Source organism: Canis lupus, chromosome X, assembly GCF_048164855.1.
Source record: "Canis lupus baileyi chromosome X, mCanLup2.hap1, whole genome shotgun sequence".
Lineage (NCBI taxonomy): Eukaryota > Metazoa > Chordata > Mammalia > Carnivora > Canidae > Canis > Canis lupus.
Genome location: NC_132876.1, coordinates 53,087,063 through 53,096,971, shown reverse-complemented (window position 1 = coordinate 53,096,971; position 9,909 = coordinate 53,087,063). Strand labels below are relative to the sequence as shown.

Here is a 9,909-nt window from a genome sequence, read left to right as displayed (position 1 = left end):
TGGTTTTAGAATTAAGGTGATGCCTGCCTCATAGAATGAGTTGGTAGGTACTTGATCTCTTTCTATCTTTCCGAACAGCTTTCATAGAATAGGTATGGTTTCTTCTTTAAACGTTTGGTAGAATTCCCCTGGGAAGCCATCTGGCCCTGGACTTTTGTATCTTGGGAGGTTTTTGATGACTGCTTCAGTTTCCTCCCTGGTTATTGGCCTACTCAGGTTTCTATTTCTTCCAGTTCCAGTTTTGGTAGTTTGTGGCTTTCCAGATATGCGTCCATTTCCTCCAGATTGCCTAATTTATAGGGGTATATCTGTTCAGAATATGCTTTTAAAATCGTTTGTATTTCCTTGGTGTTGGTAGTGATCAATCCTTTTTCATTCATGATTTTATTAATTTGAGTCTTTTCTCTCTTCTTTTTAATAAGGCTGGCTAATGATTTATCAATCTTATTATTTCTTTCAAAGAACCAACTCCTGGTTTTATTGATCTTTCCACAGTTCTTCTGGTCTCGATTTCGTTGAGTTCTGCTCTAATCTTTATTAACTCTCTTCTTCTGCTGGGTGTAGGATCTATTTGCTGTTTTTTTCTATAGCTCCTTTAGGTGTAAGGTTAGCTTTTGTATTTGAGTTCTTTCCAGTTTTTGAATGGATGCTTGTATTGCGATGTATTTCCCCCTCAGGACTGCTTTTGCTGCATCCCAAAGATTTTGAACGGTTGTGTCTTCATTCTCATTAATTTCCATGAATCTTTTTAATTCTTCCTTAATTTCCTGGCTGACCCTTTCATCTTTTAGCAGGATGGTCCTTAACCTCCACGTGTTTGAAGTCCTTCCAAACTTCTTGTTGTGATTTAGTTCTAATTTCAAGGCATTATGGTCTGAGAATACACAGGGGATGATCCCAATCTTTTGGTATCAGTTCAGACTTGATTTGTGACCCAGTATGTGGTCTATTCTGGAGAAAGTTCCATGTGCACTTGAGAAGAATGTGTATTCAGTTGAGTTTGGATGTAAAGTTCTGTAGATATCTGTGAAATCCATCTGGTCCAGTGTATCATTTAAAGCTCTTGTTTCTTTGGAGACGTTGTGTTTAGAAGACCTATTGAGTGTAGAAAATGCTAGATTGAAGTCACCAAGTATAAGTGTATTATTATCTAAGTTGTCTTAACTTTGGTTATTAATTGATTGATATATTTGGCAGCTCCCACATTCGGGGCATATATATTGAGGATTGTTAAGTCCTCTTGTTGGGTACATCCTTTAAGTATGATACAGTGTCCCTCTTCATCTCTCACTACAGTCTTCGGGGTAAATTTTAGTTCATCTGATATAAGGATGGCTACCCCTGCTTTTTGTGAGGACCATTTGAATGGCAAATGGTTATCCAACCTTTTATTTTGAGGCTGTAGGTGTCCTTCTGTCTCAAATGAGTCTCTTGTAGACAGCGAATAGATGGGTCCTGCTTTTTTATCCAGTCTGAAACCCTGCGCCTTTTGATGAGGTCATTAAGCCCGTTCCCATTCAGAGTTACTATTGACCGATATGAGTTTAGTGTCATCATGATATCTATTCAGTCCCTCTTTTTGTGGATTGTTCCATTGGACTTCTTCTTAAAGGGGAATTTTGCGAGTCCCCCTTCAAATTTCTTGCAGAGCTGGTTTGGAGGTCACATATTCTTTCAGTTCCTGCCTGTCTTGGAAGCTCTTTATCTCTCCTTCCATTCTGAATGAGAGCTTTGCTGGATAAAGTCTTCTTGGTTGCATGTTTTTCTCATTTAGGACCCTGAATATATCCTGCCAGCCCTTTCTGGCCTGCCAGGTGTCTGTGGAGAGGTCTGCTGTTACCCTAATACTTCTCCCCATAAAAGTCAGGGATTTCTTGTTTCTTGTTGCTTTAAGGATCTTCTCTTTATCTTTGGAATTTACAAGCTTCACTATTAAATGTCGAGGTGTTGAACGGTTTTTATTGATTTTACGGGGGGATCTCTCTATTTCCTGTATCTGAATCCCTGTTTCCTTTCACAGATTAGGAAAGTTTTCAGCTATGATTTGTTCAAATACACATTCTGGACTTCTGTCCCTTTTGGCGCCCTCGGGAACCCCAATTAAACGTAGGTTTTTCTTCCTCAGGCTGTCACTTATTTCCCTTAATCTATCCTCATGGTCTTTCAATTGTTTGTCTCTTTTTTCCTCAGTTTCCCTCTTTGCTATCAACTTGTCTTCTATGTCACTCACTCGTTCTTCCACCTCGCTAACCCTCATCGTTAGGACTTCTAGTTTGGATTGCATCTCATTCCATTGATTTTTAATTTCTCCCTGATTAGATCTAAATTCTGCAGTCATGAAGTCTCTTGAGTCCTTTTTCCTTTTTTTAGAGCCACCAGTAGCTTTATAATAGTGCTTCTGAATTGGCTTTCTGACATCGAATTGTAATCCAAATTTTGTAACTCTGTGGGAGAGAGGACTGTTTCTGATTCTTTCTTTTGAGGTGAGGTTTTCCTTCTAATCATTTTTGCTCAGTGCAGATGGGCCAAAAACAAGTTGTTGGGAAAAGGAGAAAAAGAAAGAAGAGAAAGAAGGAAAGAAGAAGAAAAAAGAAAAAAGAATAAAGGAAGAAAAAAAAGAGAATAAAAGGTAAAAAAGAGAAGAAAAGAATAAAAGAAAAAGGAGTGGGAAGCAAACAGAAATCAAAAAAGAAACAAACAAACAAACAAAAAACAAGGGGAGTACCCTCTGATTCTGTATACTGTAAGTCCCTCGACTTCCCCTGGAACTTTCCAGTGCTGCTTGGTCAATAATTTGTTTTTCCCCTGTCTGTCTAGCTGGTCTTCTGGGGGAGGGGCCTGCTGTGCTGATTTTCAGGTGTTAGCACTTGGGGGAGCTGCTCAGCCCCCTGCCTTGTGCAGGGCTCAGTGGGGGTTGTTTATCCCGTGAGGCCCCAGGAGGAACAACCACAGTGGCGGCAGCCAGCTCTCCAGCCCTAGATTCAGCTCCTGCGGTAACTAAGGAGCTCTCAGCCTGCAGGGGCCTGGATGCTCCGTGGGTGGGGCCGTTGATCTGCTCAGCTCGGGGCAGGAGTGTCCTTGCATTCCTGTGCCCTCCTGGATTCTGCCTGTCCTGGGGGGAGCGCCAGATGGTGGGCTGTGTCCCCCGCGCCCTGTGCTCCTGGGCCTGTGCTATTGGATTCGCACTCCCCAGCCGAGTAGCCCCCTCTGCGTGCAGCCTCTCCCGGAGCTGCCTCCATGCAGCTTCTGGGTCCAGCCGGGCGTGCCTGCTGCAGCCATTTAGGGAGCTCGGCCGGGGTGTGGCGCGCTCTCCCCGGGGTACAGGTCCTCTGTTAATGCCCCTGGGAGCCTGAGGTCATCCCTGCCCCTCCTGGGGTCCTGCTGTAACTCCCTGGGAGCGCCTTTCTGCCCGGGAAGATTGGTGAAGCTCCTGCTTCTCCAGGTGGGTCTTTCCTGTCCTGGGGGCATTATGCTACCATTTGTATAGCCTCTTTGAAGAGATATCTATTTTTTTTTATTAAGTTTTTAATTTAATTCCAGTATAGTTAACATACAGGGTTTTCTTAGTTTCAGGTATACAATTTAGTGATTCAACAACTCTATACATTACTCAGGGCTCATTATGATAAATGTACTCTTTAATCCCCATCACCTATTTCACCCATCCTCCACCACCTCCCCTCTGGTAACCATCAGTTTCTTCTCTATAATTAAGAATCTGTTTCCTTCTCTCTCTCTCTCTCTCTCTCTCTCTCTGCCTTTGCTAATTTGTTTTGTTTCTTCAATTCCACTTGAGTGAAATCATATGGTATCAGTCTTTCTCTGACTGATTTATTTCACTTAGCATGATAAATCCTAGCTCCATTCATGTTGTTGCAAATGACAAGATTTCATTTCTTTCTATGGTGGAATAATATTCCATTGCATACATACATCATTTCTTCTTTATTCACCTACTGATGGATACTTGGGCTGCTTTTATAATTTGGCTTTTGTAAATAATGCTGCTATAAACACTTTTGTATTAATGTTTATGTATTTTTTTAGTAAATACCCAATTTACAAAAGTACAATTGTTGGATCATAGGGTAGTTCTGGTTTTGTTGGTGGTGGTGTTGTTGTTGTTACTGAAGCACACCAGGCTTTCCTGACTAATTGAAAGGATCAAATAAATTACTGACTTATAGATAGTATTTATTACACTGCACAATGCTCTACAAATTAAAATATGGGGAAGGAATGAAGTGGATTTTATCCTAACTGGGCAACCTGACTTTACTCTGTCTCTTCTCCTGGGTTTCTATACATCAATTGCTAATATTCTTTTAAGAAGATATAAATCTAATCATATTATTATATGTATAATATATTATATATATCCCCCTGTATAAATATTAGGTTAGTTTCTCAAGGAGATATTTGATTCCTCCTTCTGGTTTCATTATTTTTCATCTGTTCTCCTAGAGCACCCAGTACTTACTTATCCTGTTACTTATTATATGATAACTATATTGCAGTGCATCTGATTGTTTATATGTGTTGTTCCAATGGAATAAAAACTCACTGAGGGCATAGACCTTGCTTGCATTATTGAACACTGCACTTTTAGTGCCTTGAATGATGCTTGGCACAGGGTAGGAAGAAATAATGATTGCATTCATCTTTTAGTTTTATATATTTTGCAAGTGAGTCAGGAATCAAAGTAGAGCTAGAGCTCCATATTCAGTTATATTATTGACATTATGCTAGTTTTACTACCTTTTATAGCCAACCTTGTAAACTGTAATCACAATTTATCTTTGGTTCTAAACATTTTTGTTTTGTTTTGTTTTCATTTGTTTTTATTTAAGTTCAATTTGACAACATAGAGTATAACACCCAGTGCTCATCCCATCAAGTGCCCTCCTCAGTGTAAACATTTTTGAATTAAATTTATTAAGCATGCTAAGTCCTTGAGCCTTTTATGAATATGGCTATGACTACAAATCAAGGATACAGACTATCCTAATAGTGTTTATGTGTGCTTTTAACAACAAATACATCATTCTAGTTTCAGTTATTTTGTATTTGTCACTCTTTCACTTACATATTTTTATAAGAGAACAGAAAACTATAGGTAGTAGAAAATGTTTTAAATTTCTCCCTCCTTAAAACAGTTAACCAAATTAACTGAAGCATTCAATCTTGCCTGATTGCCCATCAGACTATGTTATTTTTATTTCACATTCACAAGCACTTATTTTTTTTTTTAATTTTTATTTATTTATGATAGTCACAGAGAGAGAGAGAGAGAGAGGCAGAGACACAGGCAGAGGGAGAAGCAGGCTCCATGCACCGGGAGCCTGATGTGGGATTCGATCCCAGGTCTCCAGGATCGCGCCCTGGGCCAAAGGCAGGCACCAAACCACTGCGCCACCCAGGGATCCCTCACAAGCACTTATTAAGAACAAAACACCTACCTTATACCACTCACAAAAATTAACTCAAAATGGATTAAAGACTTAAATGTAAGAGTGGAAACCATAAAAATCCTAGACAAAGGGAAAGAATAAAAAAACTTCTTTGACATGGGACTTGGCAATGACTTTTTGAATCTGACACTTAAAGCATAAGCAACAAAATAAAAAAATAAGTTAGACTATATAAAAAAATCTTCACAGTAAGAAAAAAGGTCAACAAAATAAAAAGACAGGGTAGCCTTGGGTGGCTCAGCGGTTTAGTACCGCCTTCAGCCCAGGGCATAATCCTGGAGTCCCAGAATGGAGTCCCATGTCAGGCTCCCTGCATGGAGCCTGCTTCTCTCTCTGTATCTCTGCCTCTCTCTCTCTCTCTCTCTCTCTCTGTGTGTGTGTGTGTGTCTCATGAGTAAATAAATAAAATCTTAAAAAAACACAATAAAATAAAAAGACAACTTACAGAATGTGAAAAAATATTTGCAAACTATATATCTGATAGGGAGTTAATATTCAATATATAGAGAGAACTCATAAACGTCAATAGTAGAAAAAATAAATAATTCAATTTAAAAATGGTCAAAGGACATGAATAGGTATTTTTGCAAAGGAGATATATGAATAGCCAACAGGTACATAAAAAAGTGCTTAACGTCACTAACCATTAGGGAATGCAAATCAAAACCACAATGAGATATTACTTCATTCCTATTATAATAGTTATTGTCAAAAGGATAAGAGATAGCAAATGTTGGCAAGGATGTAGAGAAAAGGGTATACTTGTGCACTGTTGGTGGGAGTGTAAATTGGCACAGCCACTATGGAAAGCATTATGGACATTCCTGAAAAAGTTAAAAATAGAACTACCATAAGTTTCAGCAATTCCACTTCTGGGAATATGTCCAAAGGAAATGAAAACAATATGTCAAAGAGATATCTGCATTCTCATGTTCATAGCAGCATTATTTACAATAGTCAAGACATGAAAACAACCTATAGTCAAGACATGAAAACAACCTAAGTATCTACCAATGGACGAATGGATAAAGAAGTTGTGGTATATATACACAATGCTGCATTATTCATCCTTAAAAAATAAGGAAATCCTGTTATATGTGACAATGTGGATGGACCTTGAGGACTTTATGTTAAGTGAAATAGACAGCAAAACACAACTACTGTATGATCTCACTTATATATGCAATGTGAGAAAAAGAAGAAAACAACAAACTTCTAGAAAAAGAGATCAGACTTGTGATTACCAAAGTGGGGGTTAGAGGAATCAATGAAGGTGGTCACAAGGCACAAACCTCTAGTTGTAAGATAAATATAAACCCTGTAATTGTAATATGCATTGTAATGTAATAACTAATTAACACTGCTCTATGTTTGTATAAGAAAATCGTTGAGTAAATCCTAAGGGTTCTCATCACAAGCAAAATACCCCATTTTTTTTTCAAAATTTTATATCTCTATGAGATGATGGATGTTAATTTATGGCAATCATTTCATAAAATATGTAAGTCAAGTCATTATGCTGTATACCTTAAATGTATACAGTGCTAGATATAAATTATATCTCAATAAAGCTGGGTGATAAAGATGAGAGCTGAAAGAAAAGCAAAAGTTAGGTAAGAGGGAGGCAAAGAGTATTTTGGGCAGATGGAAGAGTGTGTGCAAAGATCAGGACTTGAGAAAGAAGGTAGCATTCATTGTAGATAACTGCTCACTGCCTCCTCAACATCCACTTACCCCTTTCTTACTCTGAATGTAACTTCAATTTTGTCAGATATTCAGTCGTGGATGTTCATCTCTGGATGTTTAGGAGAATCTGATTGGTTTAAGCTAATCAGTGTGTGTGGCATTCCTTTGGTAATTGTTATTTGTCCAGCAGTTGGAATCTGGCCTAAATCAGCCCAATAAAACTTAAAGAAAAAGACCTAGCCCATGCTTCAAGGAGAGATTTTCCTCTCCTTTCCTGATGCTGCTGTTGCCAAAACAAAACAAAACAAAACAAAACAAAAAACAGAAAAACCTTGTAGTCCTTATTTCCACTGGCAATTATCTTGCTACACAGAAAATAACCAACCTTAGAATAAAGCCAAACTGCAGAGAGCTTAGCACAGAACTGGAATGAATCGAAGGGTTTCACAATAATAATTGAGTAGCTATCGATTTCTAGCATAGCTAGAGCTTGCCATAATTTTAGACCTCCAATTTTGAGTTAAGTTTCCTCATTACATGAGTTTTGAGTCAGTGTTTTCTCTTACCTAAAATCAAAATTATTGTAACTGATAGAGAATTTGATAGAGTGAAAGAAATTTAGTATAACAAAATTATAGAGTGGAACAAGATGAAGCTGAAGTAGGCAAAATCTTGTGGACCTTATTTCTGCTGGCAACACAATAAGCTCAGGGCATCCATACAGAAATTATTCCACCAACTAGGCACACATTAAAGGATTGAAAGACAAAGCAAGCTTATGACATTTAAAACTTCATTCTTGTAAATACTATAGCTCAGTCCTTTTAGGAAATACATATTGATCTGTGTATTGTGATTTAATCAGCTCCATTTTATCCACATATGTCCCACATTAGAGATGGGTTATATATTTTGTAAAGTTTGAGAAAATCCTTTTGAATACAGTAGGGGATGTGAAAAATAATATTGGAGGGGTTGGTGCTATTTAGGAGTAAGAGTCATGTCCAAGAAGACTTTTAAAAAAATTATTAGAAAATGGAAAAAAGTGATACAATATGGAGAATGGCTCTAGGAAATCCAAATTTTCCAATCACATGAAGAACAGATCAAGTAAAATAAAAAAAATGTTTAGTAGAAACTCTGAGCTTAAAAGTGTCAATATAATACAAAATAAATGAGATAAGCAGGACCAGACATGTCCTGGTTGAAACTTTTAAAATTTAAAAATAAGTCTTATGAATATCTAGCTATGCAAAACATTACTTTATTTATAGTAGAGAGAGTTTTGGGAGAAGGGGAGAAATCAAGAAATACCAGTTTTACTTAACATTGATAAGAGGGATCCCTGGGTGGCGCAGCAGTTTGGCGCCTGCCTTTGGCCCAGGGCGCGATCCTGGAGACCCGGGATCGAATCCCACATCAGGCTCCCAGTGCATGGAGCCTGCTTCTCCCTCTGCCTGTTGTGTCTCTGCCTCTCTCTCTCTCTGTATGACTATCATAAATAAATAAAAAAAATGTTTAAAAAAAAAACATTGATAAGAGAAATATAAGTACCACATTTAAAACACATAGGTAAATTTAGAGGGTGGTTAATTTCTTCCAAATATCTAAACAAAAAAGGAAAGAAAAATATTGTAAATAGAACAAAACAAACAGCATGAAAATATGAAAACATTAAAGCAAGGGAGTTTATAAAAGATAAAGCCAATGTAAATTAGTTAAGTCCTCTCAATAAAAGTTTCAGACTTAGCCTAGCAGACCCCACCGCCCATCCATGGTCAACCCCACTGTGTTCTTTGACATTGCCATGGATATGAGCCCTTAAGCTGTGTCTCCTTCAAGCTGTTTGCAGACGAATTTCCAAAGACAGCAGAAAACTTTTATACTCTGAGAACTGAGGAGAAAGGATTTGGTTATAAAGGTCCCTACTTTCACAGGATTATTCAGGGATTTTTGTGCCAAGGTGGTGACTTCATATGCTATAATGACACTGGCAGCAAGTCCACCTATGGGGAGAAATTTGGTAATGAGAATTTCATCCTGAAGTATATGGTTCCTGGCATCTTGTCATGTCAAATGCTGGACCCAAAACAAATGGTTTCCAGGTTTTCATCTGCATTGCCAAAACTGAGTGGTTGAATGGAAAGCATGTGGTCTTTGGCAAGGTGAAAGTGGGCATGAATATCATGGAACACATGGAGAGATTTGGTTCCAGGAGTGGCAAGACCAGCACGAAGATTGCCATTGCTGACTGTGAACAAATCTGATAAATTTGACTTGTGTTTTATCTTAACTACCAGATCATTACTTCTGTAGCTCAGGAGAGCACTCCTTCACCACCATCTGCTCAAAATATCCAATAATCTTTGGGCTCTCATTGTGGTTCTATGAGATCCGTATTTCCTTACTCCTCTCCAAGTCTAGATGGATTACAGAGTTAAGTTTATGATTATGAAATAAATAACAATGACAAAGTTTAGACTCAACTGACAAAAGAAAAATACAATTATCTGCAACTTATAAGGCATAAAATAAAGTCTCTTAAAAAGTAAAAATATTTCTTAAAAGAAAAATGCAAATAAAAATGTATAGATGATCATTAATAATAATAAAGTAAAATTCAATAAGTAATGCAGTTTATTTTACATTGATTTAATAGTATATGATTAATGAAAATAGAGGTATGGGCCTTTATAATAATGAACAATTTGACCAGGTACTACACTACAATTTCTGCATGTGTTAGCTAACT

General features: G+C 37.7%; 1 pseudogene; it reads left to right on the top strand.

The window, feature by feature from the left end:
- Positions 1 to 8,931: 8,931 nt before the first annotated feature.
- LOC140627772 (peptidyl-prolyl cis-trans isomerase A pseudogene) lies at positions 8,932 to 9,424 on the top strand (annotated as a pseudogene).
- Positions 9,425 to 9,909: the final 485 nt, after the last annotated feature.